Raw genomic sequence first — 16,222 nt, forward strand, 5'->3', positions numbered from 1 at the left:
ATCCTTCTCTGTCCCCATCTCTCTCTCTCTCTCTCTCTATCCTTCTCTGTCCCCATCTCTCTCTCTCTATCCTTCTCTGTCCCCATCTCTCTCTCTCTATTCTTCTCTGTCCTCATCTCTCTCTCAATTCATTTCAATTCAATTCAAGGGCTTTATTGGCATGGGAAACATGTGTTAACATTGCCAAAGCAAGTGAGGTAGATAATATATAAAGTGAATATATAAAGTGAAATTAACAATACAAATTAACAGTAAACATTACACATACAGAAGTTTCAAAACAATAAAGACATTACAAATGTCATATTATATATATATATATATATTATCTCTCTCTATCCTTCTCTGTCCCCATCTCTCTCTGTCCCTGTCCCTCTGCCCCTCTGTGTCTCTCTCTCTGCCCCTCTGTGTCTCTCTCTCTCTGCCTCTCTGTGTCTCTCTCTCTGCCCCTCTGTCTCTCTCTCTCTGCCCCTCTGTCTCTCTCTCTGCCCCTCTGTGTCTCTCTCTCTCTGCCCTTCTGTGTCTCTTTCTGCCCCTCTGTGTCTCTCTCTCTGCCCTTCTGTGTCTCTCTCTGCCCCTCTGTGTCTCTCTCTCTGCTCCTCTGTGTGTCTCTCTCTGCCCCTCTGTGTCTCTCTCTGCCCCTCTGTGTCTCTCTCTCTGCCCTTCTGTGTCTCTCTCTCTGCCCCTCTGTGTCTCTCTCTGCCCCTCTGTGTCTCTCTCTCTGCCCCTCTGTGTCTCTCGCTCTCTGCCCTTCTGTGTCTCTCTCTGCCCCTCTGTGTCTCTCTCTGCCCCTCTGTGTCTCTCTCTGCCCCTCTGTGTCTCTCTCTGCCCCTCTGTGTCTCTCTCTCTGCCCTTCTGTGTCTCTCTCTCTGCCCCTCTGTGTCTCTCTCTGCCCCTCTGTGTCTCTCTCTCTGCCCCTCTGTGTCTCTCGCTCTCTGCCCTTCTGTGTCTCTCTCTGCCCCTCTGTGTCTCTCTCTGCCCCTCTGTGTCTCTCTCTGCCCCTCTGTGTCTCTCTCTCAGCCCCTCTGTGTCTCTCTCTCTGCCCCTCTGTGTCTCTCTTTCTGCCCTTCTGTGTCTCTCTCTGCCCCTCCGTGTCTCTCTCTCTGCCCCTCTGTCTCTCTCTCTGCCCCTCTCTATCTCTCTCTCTCTCTCAGCCCCTCTCTATCTCTCTCTCAGCCCCTCTCTCTATCTCTCTCTCTGCCCCTCTCTCTCTGCCCCTCTGTCCCTCTCTGCCCCTCTGTGTCTCTCTCTGCCCCTCTGTGTATCTCTCTGCCCCTCTGTGTCTCTCTCTGCCCCCCTCCGTGTCTCAAACCTGCCCCTCTCTCTCTCTATCTCTCTGCCCCTCTGTGTCTCTCTCTGCCCCTCTGTGTCTCTCTCTGCCCCCCTCTGTGTCTCTCTCTCTCACTCGCTCTCTCACCTCCAACCACAACCCGTGAAACAGCGGGTCTCATATGACAATCTGACAATATCAGGTCCAAGTAAAAATGCTAAAGCTTTTAAAAGCCTTAAGGCCTTTGTAGCTGGGTGTTAACAGAGCTTTTCATTGCCAACTATAGCTGCAGGGTGGCGATTTGAATACTAATATCACAACAGGGACGGACACGAGTGAACATTTTGCTGAGCCTGAGTCCACATCACAGAACATCAGCCCTCCTACATTGAACACAACAGAGGTAGTATCCCAAACAGCACCCTATTCCCTGTGTAGTACACTGCTGTTGACCAGCGCCCATAGAGAATACCTAGGGAATGGGGTGCTGTTTGGGATACTAACTCTGCTGTTGACCAGCGCCCATAGAGAATACCTAGGGAATGGGGTGCTGTTTGGGATACTAACTCTGCTGTTGACCAGCACCCATAGAGAATACCTAGGGAATGGGGTGCTGTTTGGGATACTAACTCTGCTGTTGACCAGCGCCCATAGAGAATACCTAGGGAATGGGGTGCTGTTTGAGATACTAACTCTGCTGTTGACCAGCGCCCATAGAGAATACCTAGGGAATGGGGTGCTGTTTGGGATACTAACTCTGCTGTTGACCAGCACCCATAGAGAATACCTAGGGAATGGGGTGCTGTTTGGGATACTAGCTCTGCTGTTGACCAGCACCCATAGAGAATACCTAGGGAATGGGTTCCATTTAAAACGAAGCAGGACACCCACTAATATGCTGTTTCAGAAGACCTTTGCTCTAAACAGACAGGATGTGGTTTTAAAGCCATGACAGATATATGCGCCTCAATCAATTTAAAACCAAATGGTTTCAGAGCCAGTAGAGCCAAAATCCTGTCCCAGACTGCATCTATAGAGTCAAAAGCTGTGCGGACGGAGATGGAGAACTCATAGGTGTCCTTGTTGAACTCTTCGTCGTAGTAATCGATCACGAAGCGGACTTCGTTCCCACAGCGGGTCCACGATCCAGTCATGACGGTCCAATGGCAACTCATATCTGAAGACTGATACGAATAGAATAATTCAAAATATCTTATACTGTGAAATGGACTTTGTACGCTTCTCAAGGCACTGCCTCTATCATATCACGCTGGCCCTTTAATTCAGAATGTACTCTGCACATATAACTTCTTCGCACAAACATTTCAAAGTAGAGGACCACAAAGTTACTGACAGCAATTTTCTGATGCATTCGAGCCCTAGAGGAGAACTGCTTGGCTTTGCCCCTCAAAACGTTTCAGGGACGGACCGCGTGGACATTCCCTAACAAGAAAAGTAAAATGTCAGCCAGAACGAGTCAAAAAAATAATAGTTATTTCCTCCTCATTTCCTCATTCCTCATCAGTCTGTAACACGGTGAAAGCAGTGTTAGATCTGGAGGTCTGATGGGTTATTGAATGTTTGGAAAGGCTTCTAAAAAGTATTCTCCATCAATTATGCCTAACTTTAACATAATTAACTTTTTTTATTTTATTTAACTAGGCAAGTCAGTTAAAGAACAAATTCTTATTTACAATGACACCCTAGGAACAGCAGGTTAACTGCCTTGTTCAGGGGCAGAGTCACTGATTTTTACCTTGTCTGCTCTGGGACTTGAACTAGCAACCTTTTGTTACTGGCCCAACGCTCTAACCTCTAGCCGACATGTCACCCCTAACTATCACTAGCTATGACTATGAATTACTAAATCCAGGAACGTCTCTTTTTCCTACTCACCTGGCGTGGTGGGCATCCCACTTCAGATTCTCCTGCCACGCCTGATTGTTGTTGGTGTTGTGGATCTTGATGATGTTGGACATGTCTTGTTGACCCAGGTCATCTTCCCTTCAGTGCCACCTGGTGGTGGGGAAGTAAATAGTTTTCTGCTGTTTTAAGCCACAGTGCTGCACCGTGTTGGCTCCTGCTTCTTGAAAGCACAGACATACAGGCCAACAGACTTCATGCCACCAGTCCAGTGAATGTTTCCAGCAACAACCACCAAAGCCACTCAGGTGACACATAGCAATTTTACATATCAATTTCATAGTCATGGCACTCTTCGTGTAAGAGATATTGAATATTGAAAGCTCAAAAAACCTAGAACAAAAACAATTATAACATTTCTACAAAAAGAAAAGTGTTGGATTCTTCCTCTATCCTCCTCTGATTGGTGATATTTCATTTTCCTAGTCACGGCACGCTCTGCGTAAGAGCTATATGAGAGATCACCGTGATGTCACAGACTTAACAGAAAACATTGCAGTCAGAACACATCGTAAGCAGTGTTCACGAAAGAGCTCTCCACGCTTCAATACAGCTTCCTAGTAGATTTAACCCTTTGTAAATAGCATGACTGTAGTACGATGTAAACCTATCTAACATCATCAATGTAGCCTTAACCTTTCCTGAGCCTTAACCTTTCCTGAGCCTTAACCTTTCCTGAGTCTTAACCTTTCCTGAGCCTTAACCTTTCCTGGGCCTTAACCTTTCCTGGGCCTTAACCTTTCCTGGGCCTTAACCTTTCCTGGGCCTTAACCTTTCCTGAGTCTTAACCTTTCCTGAGTCTTAACCTTTCCTGGGCCTTAACCTTTCCTGGGCCTTAACCTTTCCTGGGCCTTAACCTTTCCTGGGCCTTAACCTTTCCTGAGTCTTAACCTTTCCTGAGTCTTAACCTTTCCTGAGTCTTAACCTTTCCTGAGTCTTAACCTTTCCTGAGCCTTAACCTTTCCTAAGCATTCCAGAACGTCTGTTCCGAGGAGTAGACCCGGTTCTTATTGGTTCCAGCCCCTGGGATCTTAGACTCCTCTCTGTTCATTGGCAGGGGGGGGCGAGTTGGTCTGGAGCTGGGAGTTGGATGGGGGGGGGGGGGGGGGGGGTGATAATAACATTAGCCAATATGTCCCCCCATCAAGCCTTTCCCTTCACTATTCTTGTTGAACACTATTCTTGTTGAACACTATTCTTTTGAACACTATTCTTGTTGAACACTATTCTCGTTGAACACTATTCTTGTTGAACACTGTTCTTGTTGAACACTATTCTCGTTGAACACTATTCTTGTTGAACACTATTCTTTTGAACACTATTCTTGTTGAACACTGTTCTTGTTGAACACGGTTCTTGTTGAACACTATTCTTGTTGAACACTATTCTTGTCGAACACTATTCTTGTTGAACACTATTCTTGTTGAACACTGTTCTTGTTGAACACGGTTCTTGTTGAACACTATTCTTGTTGAACACTATTCTTGTTGAACACTATTCTTGTTGAACACTATTCTTTTGAACACTATTCTTGTTGAACACTGTTCTTGTTGAACACTGTTCTTGTTGAACCCTATTCTTGTTGAACACTATTCTTGTTGAACACTGTTCTTGTTGAACACTATTCTTGTTGAACACTGTTCTTGTTGAACACTATTCTTGTTGAACACTATTCTTGTTGAACACTGTTCTTGTTGAACACTATTCTTGTTGAACACTGTTCTTGTTGAACACTATTCTTGTCGAACACTATTCTTGTTGAACACTATTCTTGTTGAACACTGTTCTTGTTGAACACAGTTCTTGTTGAACACTATTCTTGTTTAACACTATTCTTGTTGAACACTATTCTTGTTGAACACTGTTCTTGTTGAACACTATTCTTGTTGAACACTATTCTTTTGAACACTGTTCTTGTTGAACACTGTTCTTGTTGAACACTGTTCTTGTTGAACCCTATTCTTGTTGAACACTATTCTTGTTGAACACTGTTCTTGTTGAACACTATTCTTGTTGAACACTGTTCTTGTTGAACACTATTCTTGTTGAACACTATTCTTGTTGAACACTATTCTTGTTGTACACTATTCTTGTTGAACACTATTCTTGTTGAACACTGTTCTTGTTGAACACTATTCTTGTTGAACACTATTCTTGAACACTATTCTTGTTGAACACTATTCTTGTTGAACACTATTCTTGTAGATCATAAGCACTTTATCCCCTTACTGACCATGTTAGTGGAGTCGATGTCAGTCTGGCCCTGTGCAGCTGCTGTCTTCCTAGGACACTCCACAAACTCATAGGCCCAGGCCTGGCGCACCTGAGGCAGCAGCGTGCATCTCTTGTGCAGGGGCATCAGCAGTAGAGTGGTACATGGGGCACTCGGATGGTGGGGTCAACTACTGAGGCCATGGATTTGAGAAGTCAACGTTACAACACAGATCTAGGTAGGTCACAGTCAGGAAAAAGTCCTGCTTCAACGAGATAAGCTTCACAGAATAGAATGTGTTGTCGTCAGAGCGGAACATTGTTTCCTCAACCTGCCAGCTACATACAACACAGATCAGCCAACATCAATCTCCACACAAAATGAAAATGGTAAAAAAATACATATATTTACATTTTATTGTCACCAGGTAGGTGCAGTGAAATGTGTTGTTTTACAGGGTCAGCCACAGTAGTACAACACCCCTGGAGCAAATGAAGGTTACCTTAAGTGCCTTGCTCAAAGGGAACATCGACAGACTCCACACCTCTTCGGCTCAAGTATTCGAACCAGCAACCTTCCGGTTGCTTGCCCAATGCTCTAACCGCTAGGCTACATGCTACCCTTTAAATCTTTTTCCACTATAACTAGTAACAATAGTACATGGTAAACAAAGCTCAGGAAAAACAACAGCGATAATATATACATACAAATAAATACATGGTTCTGGCTCAGTGGAGGCTGCTGAGGGGAGGACGACTCATAATAAGAGTTGGCACGGAGCCAATGGAATGGCATCAAACACATGTAAACCATGTATTTGATACCAATTAAATTCTGCTCTAGCCATTACAACGAGCCCATCCTCCCCAATGAAGGTGCCACCAACCTCCTGTGCTCCGGTGTTGTGCCAAAAAGCCCCCCCCCGCCGCCAGAATACCCTGCTAGAATCTTCTTCAAGCCAGTCAGAAACGAGTATTCAACAAGACTTAAAATATGTTTCATTAATTGGCGTTATTTTGGGCATTTTACCATGACGCTGTCAAACATGGATTTATTGAGAGTGGTCACGAGTGTTTTGATGATACGTCATTACGTCATATGAGGACGGGAACCATCGATAACATATTCAGTTTTTTTATGAAGGACTTCTGTTTCTATGATCCAGAAACCCTCTGCAGTGGTCAGTAGTAAACGCGGTGAACAGGTGTCCGGGTCGCGCAACGCATACGTCATCTGGATGTGATTGCAACGTTAATTAGGGAAACGGTACCATAGCAGACCTGTAGGTGTCAATGTAACTCTATAGTGCAAATCAAACCGACGTTTCTTGGTCTCGTACACAGTGTTGCAGATTTTAGCGCAGGTGCAACGATAACGATTATATTTCTACCTTAAACAATGCAGCAATATCTAGCAATACAATAACAATATACACGTTGTCCAAAATACGTATCAGAATGATCAATATCAGAACGAGCAATAAGAGTCCAGAATTTAAATACGTATATATGTCTGTGAATGGTGTGTCTATAGTCAATATTGACAGTGCATGGATAGAAAAGGTGTGGACAGCAGTAGTTATATAGGATGAGCCTTGACTAGAATACAGTATATACATATGAAGTGGACAGTAGTAGTTATATAGGATGAACTAGAATACAGTATATACATATGAAGTGGACAGTAGTAGTTATATAGGATGAGCCTTGACTAGAATACAGTATATACATATGAAGTGGACAGCAGTAGTTATATAGGATGAACTAGAATACAGTATATACATATGAAGTGGACAACAGGATGAACCATGACTAGAATACAGGATATACATATGAAGTGGACAGCAGTAGTTATATAGGATGAACTAGAATACAGTATATACATATGAAGTGGACAGCAGGATGAACCATGACTAGAATACAGGATATACATATGAAGTGGACAGCTGGATGAACCATGACTAGAATACAGTATATACATATGAAGTGGACAGCAGTAGTTATATAGGATGAACTAGAATACAGTATATACATATGAAGTGGACAGTAGTAGTTATATAGGATGAGCCTTGACTAGAATACAGTATATACATATGAAGTGGACAGCAGTAGTTATATAGGATGAACTAGAATACAGTATATACATATGAAGTGGACAACAGGATGAACCATGACTAGAATACAGGATATACATATGAAGTGGACAGCAGTAGTTATATAGGATGAACTAGAATACAGTATATACATATGAAGTGGACAGCAGGATGAACCATGACTAGAATACATTATATACATATGAAGTGGACAGCAGGATGAACCATGACTAGAATACAGTATATACATATGAAGTGGACAGCAGGATGAACCATGACTAGAATACAGTATATACATATGAAGTGGACAACAGTAGTTATATAGGATGAACCATGACTAGAATACAGTATATACATATGAAGTGGACAGCAGTAGTTATATAGGATGAACCATGACTAGAATACAGTATATACATATGAAGTGGACAGCAGGATGAACCATGACTAGAATACAGTATATCCATATGAAGTGGACAGCTGGATGAACCATGACTAGAATACAGTATATACATATGAAGTGGACAGCAGGATGAACCATGACTAGAATACAGTATATACATATGAAGTGGACAGCTGGATGAACCATGACTAGAATACAGTATATACATATGAAGTGGACAGCAGTAGTTATATAGGATGAACCATGACTAGAATACAGTATATACATATGAAGTGGACAGCAGGATGAACCATGACTAGAATACAGTATATCCATATGAAGTGGACAGCTGGATGAACCATGACTAGAATACAGTATATACATATGAAGTGGACAGCAGGATGAACCATGACTAGAATACAGTATATACATATGAAGTGGACAGCTGGATGAACCATGACTAGAATACAGTATATACATATGAAGTGGACAGCAGTAGTTATATAGGATGAACCATGACTAGAATACAGTATATACATATGAAGTGGACAGCAGTAGTTATATAGGATGAACTAGAATACAGTATATCCATATGAAGTACACAACAGTAGTTATGTAGGATGAGCCATGACTAGAATACAGTATATACATATGAAGTGGACAGTAGTAGTTATATAGGATGAACTAGAATACAGTATATACATATGAAGTGGACAGTAGTAGTTATATAGGATGAACTAGAATACAGTATATACATATGAAGTGGACAGCAGTAGTTATATAGGATGAACTAGAATACAGTATATCCATATGAAGTACACAACAGTAGTTATGTAGGATGAGCCATGACTAGAATACAGTATATACATATGAAGTGGACAGTAGTAGTTATATAGGATGAACCATGACTAGAATACAGGATATACATATGAAGTGGACAGCAGGATGAACCATGACTAGAATACAGTATATACATATGAAGTGGACAGCAGTAGTTATATAGGATGAACCATGACTAGAATACAGGATATACATATGAAGTGGACAGCAGGATGAACCATGACTAGAATACAGGATATACATATGAAGTGGACAGCAGGATGAACCATGACTAGAATACAGTATATACATATGAAGTGGACAACAGTAGTTATATAGGATGAACCATGACTATTAAGGTGCCCAGTGTTTAATGGCTCTACAGTATGCACAGAGGGCAGCAGTCTCTGAGGTGCAGGGTAGAGTACTTGGTGATAGCCAGTTATTAATAGTGACTAAGGTTCAGGGCAGAGTACAAAGGCAGAGGCTCACTAGTGATGTCTGTTTAACAGTCTGATGGACTGGAGATAGAAGCTGTTTATCAGTCTCTCGGTCAGAGTCTCTGTTTATTAGTCTCTCGGTCCTTGATCATCTTTGACATAGTTCTCCACAGAGCTACAGCCTTGTGCTAGGTAACTGACAAAATAAAATAAACATTTGAGTACACGAGGGATACAAAGAATATTGAAAACAGGTGCTTCCACACAAATAAAATCAATCAAATCAAATTGTATTAATAATACATTAATATTAATATTAATAATTAATACATGTTATTGGTCACATACACATGGTTAGCAGATGATATTGGTCACATACACATGGTTAGCAGATGTTATTGCGAGTGTAGTGAAATACTTGTGCTTCTAGTTATATATATATATATATATATATATATATATATATATATATATGAGATGAGTAATGCAAGATATGTAAACATTATTAAAGTGACTAGTGTTCCATTTATTAGTGGCCAATGATTTCAAGTCTGTATGTGGGTGTCACACCCTGACCATAGTAAGATGTTTCTTCTCTGTGTTGGTTGGGGTGTAATAGTGACTAGGGTGGGTCATCTAGGTGTTTTGTATGTCTATGTTGGCCTGATATGGTTCCCAATCAGAGACAGCTGTTTATCCATATCCTCCTCGTTATGGGTGAACATTGGACCCCATATCTTCCTCGTTATGGGTGAACATTGGACCCCATATCCTCCTCGTTATGGGAGAAAATTGGACAACATATCCTCCTCGTTATGGGAGAAAATTGGACCCCATATCCTCCTCGTTACATTCTGAACATATTAATAAAAACAATGAATGTCAAATCATAAAAAGGGAACACATATCTTCACAGATTTGACATGTAATTGTAAAAGATTTAAAAACTAAAAGTCAACCATGGCCAGCAACCAAGGATTTTTATTTTGAACATTTGTAGAATTCAGGGTTCACTTCACTGAACCATCTTAGCCTGTGTCCCCTCCCCCTCGTCATTCACTAAACACATGCAGAATGAGAGGACCTTTATTTTGAAAACTTATTTTGCACCATCACCAGTGCACTTCCTGGTTTACTTGAAGAATAAATAGATCATTGTAATGAAATGCAGACATGTAAGTTATTCATGTTTATTTGTATACTTTTCCTAATTGGATATTTCTGTGCTAGGTGTTAAGTCACATTTTTGTTTTCACATGTTCGCCATCATCATCATCATCATCATCATCATCATCATCATCTCTGGATTCCATGATGAACAAGTAGGTCTACCAAAGAATACTCATGGGGTTAATCATCATGTACAGGACTCAAATATTAACTACAGCTTGCAATAACATGGCTTTTATTTTAGTCTATCTGCGTGCTGTTAGAGAGGGTTTGTGAGGAGAGGACCGTGATCATGCAATGACCACACTGTCACAACCATAGACTGACTGTATGGCCACAACCATAGACTGACCACACTGTCACAACCATAGACTGACCACACTGTCACAACCATAGACTGACTGTATGACCACAAACATAGACTGACTACACTGTCACAACCATAGACTGACTGTATTGACCACAACCATATACTGACCACACTGTCACAACCATAGACTGACTGTATGACCACAAACATAGACTGACTACACTGTCACAACCATAGACTGACCACACTGTCACAACCATAGACTGACTGTATGACCACAAACATAGACTGACTACACTGTCACAACCATAGACTGACCACACTGTCACAACCATAGACTGACTGTATGACCACAAACATAGACTGACTACACTGTCACAACCATAGACTGACCACACTGTCACAACCATAGACTGACTGTATGACCACAAACATAGACTGACCACACTGTCACAACCATAGACTGACCACACTGTCACAACCATAGACTGGCTGTATGACCACAAACATAGACTGACCACACTGTCACAACCATAGACTGACTGTAATGACCACAACCATAGACTGACCACACTGTCACAACCATAGACTGACCACACTGTCACAACCATAGACTGACTGTATGACCACAAACATAGACTGACTACACTGTCACAACCATAGACTGACCACACTGTCACAACCATAGACTGACTGTATGACCACAAACATAGACTGACCACACTGTCACAATCATAGACTGACTGTAATGACCACAACCATATACTGACCACACTGTCACAACCATAGACTGACTGTATGGCCACAACCATAGACTGACCACACTGTCACAACCATAGACTGACTGTATGGCCACAACCATAGACTGACCACACTGTCACAACCATAGACTGTCCACACTGTCACAACCATAGACTGACTGTATGACCACAACCATAGACTGACCATACTGTCACAACCATAGTCTGACTGTATGACCACAACCATAGACTGACCACACTGTCACAACCATAGACAGACCACACTGTCACAACCATAGACTGACCACACTGTCACAACCATAGACTGACTGTATGACCACAACCATAGACTGCCCACACTGTCACAACCATAGACTGACTGTATGGCCACAACCATAGACTGACTACACTGTCACAACCATAGACTGACTATATGACCACAACCATAGACTGACCACACTGTCACAACCATAGACTGACTGTATGGCCACAACCATAGACTGACTGTATGACCACAACCATAGTCTGACTGTATGACCACAACCATAGACTGACCACACTGTCACAACCATAGACTGACTGTATGGCCACAACCATAGACTCACTACACTGTCACAACCATAGACTGACTATATGACCACAACCATAGACTGACCACACTGTCACAACCATAGACTGACTGTATGGCCACAACCATAGACTGACTGTATGACCACAACCATAGTCTGACTGTATGACCACAACCATAGACTGACCACACTGTCACAACCATAGACTGACTGTATGGCCACAACCATAGACTGACTGTATGACCACAACCATAGACTGACTGTATGACCACATTACTGAGTGCTGATGTTCTGATATTGACTATTCCAACTCTACCATCGCTTCCTTCCCACAATCCTTCCTTCCCATAATCCTTCCTTCCCACAATCCTTCCTTCCCACAATCACTCCTTCCAACAATCATTCCTTCCCATAATCCTTCCTTCCCACAATCCTTCCTTCCCATAATCCTTCCTTCCCACAATCCTTCCTTCCCATAATCCTTCCTTCCCACAATCCTTCCTTCCCATAATTCTTCCTTCCCATAAACCTTCCTTCCCATAATCCTTCCTTTCCATAAACCTTCCTTCCCATAATCCTTCCTTCCCACAATCCTTCCTTCCCATAATTCTTCCTTCCCATAAACCTTCCTTCCCATAATCCTTCCTTCCCATAATCCTTCCTTCCCATAAACCTTCCTTCCCATAATCCTTCCTTTCCATAAACCTTCCTTCCCATAATCCTTCCTTCCGTAAACCATATTTCCACCCATGCTTTCAGATCAGTGAACATTGAGGAGAGTTGATGATGAGATTATAAAATAACACGTCAGGGTTTCTACAAACACGTCAGGGTTTCTACAAACACGTCAGGGTTTCTACAAACACGTCAGGGTCTCTACAAACACGTCAGGGTCTCTACAAACACGTCAGGGTCTCTACAAACACGTCAGGGTTTCTACAAACACGTCAGGGTTTCTACAAACACGTCAGGGTTTCTACAAACACGTCAGGGTCTCTACAAACACGTCAGGGTTTCTACAAACACGTCAGGGTTTCTACAAACACGTCAGGGTTTCTACAAACACGTCAGGGTCTCTACAAACACGTCAGGGTCTCTACAAACACGTCAGGGTTTCTACAAACACGTCAGGGTCTCTACAAACACGTCAGGGTCTCTACAAACACGTCAGGGTTTCTACAAACACGTCAGGGTCTCTACAAACACGTCAGGGTCTCTACAAACACGTCAGGGTCTCTACAAACACGTCAGGGTTTCTACAAACACGTCAGGGTTTCTACAAACACGTCAGGGTTTCTACAGTTTAGTTAAACTGAAATGTACAGAGCTTCAATTAACGTTGCTCTATACTGGCAAACATTTAACTTAGAAACTGTTTATTACAATACCTTCTTATAATCCCCTCCACAAACATTGACGTGTTATTTTCCTTTTCACAGTGGACACGGTTTGTTAATCACATTGAGGCGGGCTTATGAAATAGAAAACAAACACAAATTAAACGTTGTAAGAAAAGATCGCTGTGCAATTTAAAAATGTGTTCAATTTTAAATTGTAAAAAACAAGACTGCAGAACATGACAAGGGACAAATGTGATGACTGGGGTATCCTCTTTAATTTCACAGACGATTAAAAATATGCTTCTTTGTGTTCACCATAGAAAATAAAAGTACAATCAAAAAAAGTACACATTTAAATCAATAAATCAAAAGTTTTTTTGAAAAGTAAACTTTTCATTTTGAATGAGGACAATGCTAGTATTTCTTATTAAGTATCCTCACATAAAAACATTTGTCAAAACTACTTTGTTTTTTAAAAAGTCATTCAGTCAGTAAAATGCAAAATGTAGTATGACACACCTTTCCATAAGTAATAATCTTAAGTAATTACAAGAAATACATATTTAATGTGTGTATGTGCACATTAAACTAAACTCCTCAGAGAAAAGGCAGGCATAATATACATGTTACTTGTAATCATGAAAACTTTTCCTCATAAATCTACTAAAAAGATACATCATGAATACCTCTTTTACCAAATAAATTATACCTCTTTTACCAAATAAATTATACCTCTTTTACCAAATAAATTATACCTCTTTTACCAAATAAATTATACCTCTTTTACCAAATAAATTATACCTCTTTTACCAAATAAATTATACCTCTTTTACCAAATAAATTATACCTCTTTTACCAAATAAATTATACCTCTTTTACCAAATAAATTATACCTCTTTTACCAAATAAATTATACCTCTTTTACCAAATAAATTATACATCTCCTTAAACATAATAAAAATACACAGAGTGTACAAAACATTAGGAACACCTGCTCCTTCCATGACATGCTGACCAGGTGAAAAATATGATTCCTTATTCGTGTCACTTGTTAAATCCACTGTAGATGAAAGGGGAGGAAACCGGTTAAAGAAGGATTGTTAAGTCATGAGACATGTGTTGTGTATCTGTGCCATTCAGAGGGTGAATGGGGCAAGACAAAATATTTCTCTGCCTTTTCGAACGGGCTACGGTAGTATGTGCCAGGCACACCGGATTGAGTCACTGGCATCAACATGGGCCAGCATCCCTGTGGAACGCTTTAGACACATTGTTGACTCCATGCCTCTGACAAAACTGAGGCTGTTCTAAGGGCAAAAGAGGATGAAACAACATATTAGGAAAGGTGTTCCTAATGTTTGTACACTCAGTGTATGTAGATAAACATTGAAGACTTGCTCCAGTACATAACTGGTAAAAAAATGATATTTAATGCGATTCAGAAGAAGTTCCTTACACCAAGATCATGGAACAAGGGGAGTGTTAGTAGCCATTGGTCGAGCTCAGAGGGGACAAACTCATCCAATGACATTGTCTCAGTGGCACCTCATCCAAACAAACTCCAAGTTCCATATTGATCTGATACCCGGTACACACAATTCATTCCAGCATGCACCAGTTGACTGTACATATACGTTGGTATTGACAGTATGTGTGGAAAAAGAGAGAAACAACTTGTTACCACGATTATGGTATTTAAACTCTAATAAATTATTAAAAGTTTATTATTATATTTTAAATAAATAAATTATTAAGAGTTTATTATTAAATTATTATTAATGTTGACGACAAACCCTAACCCTATCATCTGAACAAATAAAATCCGGAAGGAATATCAGAATCCAGTTGACAACTCCCACAATGCATTTCCCCATTGCTTCAACTCACACATTCTCAAAGTTTCCCTTTCGACATCTTTTTGGTCAGACAAGCGAGCAGCGTGACATATCGTATGGCATAATCAGCAAAGTGTACCCATATCAGTCCCATTTTCGATTAAAACAAAAATATCAACATGAATATTTAGAACTAAAATCCTCCTAAATCGAACCCGGCTGGACAAATGTAAGGAATCCATTTATGCTTTTCTACTTCAACTTTCCCCTTTCCCCTACTTCAACTTTCCCCTTTCCCCTACTTCAACTTTCCCCAGAGAGTGACTGGCCCATAGGAGGCCTCACTCCATTTGAACAAGGGGTCTGTGTCTGTCGTTGAGCCAGGGGTCCGCCGGTCTGTATTCTTTGAGCTGGGGGTCTGTCTGTATTCTTTGAGCTGGGGGTCTGTCTGTATTCTTTGAGCCAGGGGTCTGTCTTCTTTGAGCCAGGGGTCTGTCTTCTTTGAGCCAGGGGTCTGTCTTCTTTGAGCCAGGGGTCTGTCTCTGTATCAGAGTGTCTCCCTGAGAGGTTTCTTTCAGTTGAGCTCACTCGTCTTGGATATAGGTTTGATTGCACTAGATGTTCATCCAGCCAACTGACAGACAGTCAGTTCGGGTTTAAACAGGAAGATGCTACACCCTGCCCTTCCTCAGCAGACAGATAGCAGATTTTTAATGACACAATTACAACAATAGGTTTTTGCTGCATGGGTTATTTGAGTTGGTTGGGTTTTTTGGGTTGGTTGGGCTATTTGGGTTGGTTAGGTTGATTGGGTTGGTTGGGTTAGTTAGGTTGATTGGGTTGGTTAGGTTGATTGGGTTGGTTAGGTTGATTGGGTTGGTTAGGTTGATTGGGTTGGTTGGGCTATTTGGGTTGGTTGGGTTATTTGGGTTGGTTGGGTTAGTTAGGTTGATATGGTTGGTTGGGTTAGTTGGGTTAGTTAGGTTGATTGGGTTGGTTAGGTTGATTGGGTTGTATGGGTTAGTTAGGTTGATTGGGTTGATTGGGTTAGTTAGTTTGATTGGGTTGGTTGGGTTGTTTAGGTTAGGTTGGTTGGGTTGGTTAAGTTGGTTGGGTAAGTTAG

The 16,222-nt window shown here is 41.4% G+C and overlaps 1 long non-coding RNA gene and 1 pseudogene across 1 annotated transcript; both read right to left on the reverse strand.

Annotated features, from left to right (window-relative positions):
* Positions 1-2,010: 2,010 nt before the first annotated feature.
* LOC110490888 lies at positions 2,011-5,552 on the reverse strand (annotated as a pseudogene).
* Positions 5,553-13,520: 7,968 nt separating this feature from the next.
* LOC118938955 lies at positions 13,521-15,961 on the reverse strand. The gene is made up of 2 exons (XR_005036347.1): positions 14,204-15,961; positions 13,521-14,157 (listed from the first exon to the last, which is right to left on the reverse strand). It is a non-coding gene; the product is annotated as an uncharacterized LOC118938955 (long non-coding RNA).
* Positions 15,962-16,222: the final 261 nt, after the last annotated feature.

Source organism: Oncorhynchus mykiss, chromosome 15 (genome assembly GCF_013265735.2).
Source record: "Oncorhynchus mykiss isolate Arlee chromosome 15, USDA_OmykA_1.1, whole genome shotgun sequence".
Taxonomy (NCBI): Eukaryota; Metazoa; Chordata; class Actinopteri; order Salmoniformes; family Salmonidae; genus Oncorhynchus; species Oncorhynchus mykiss.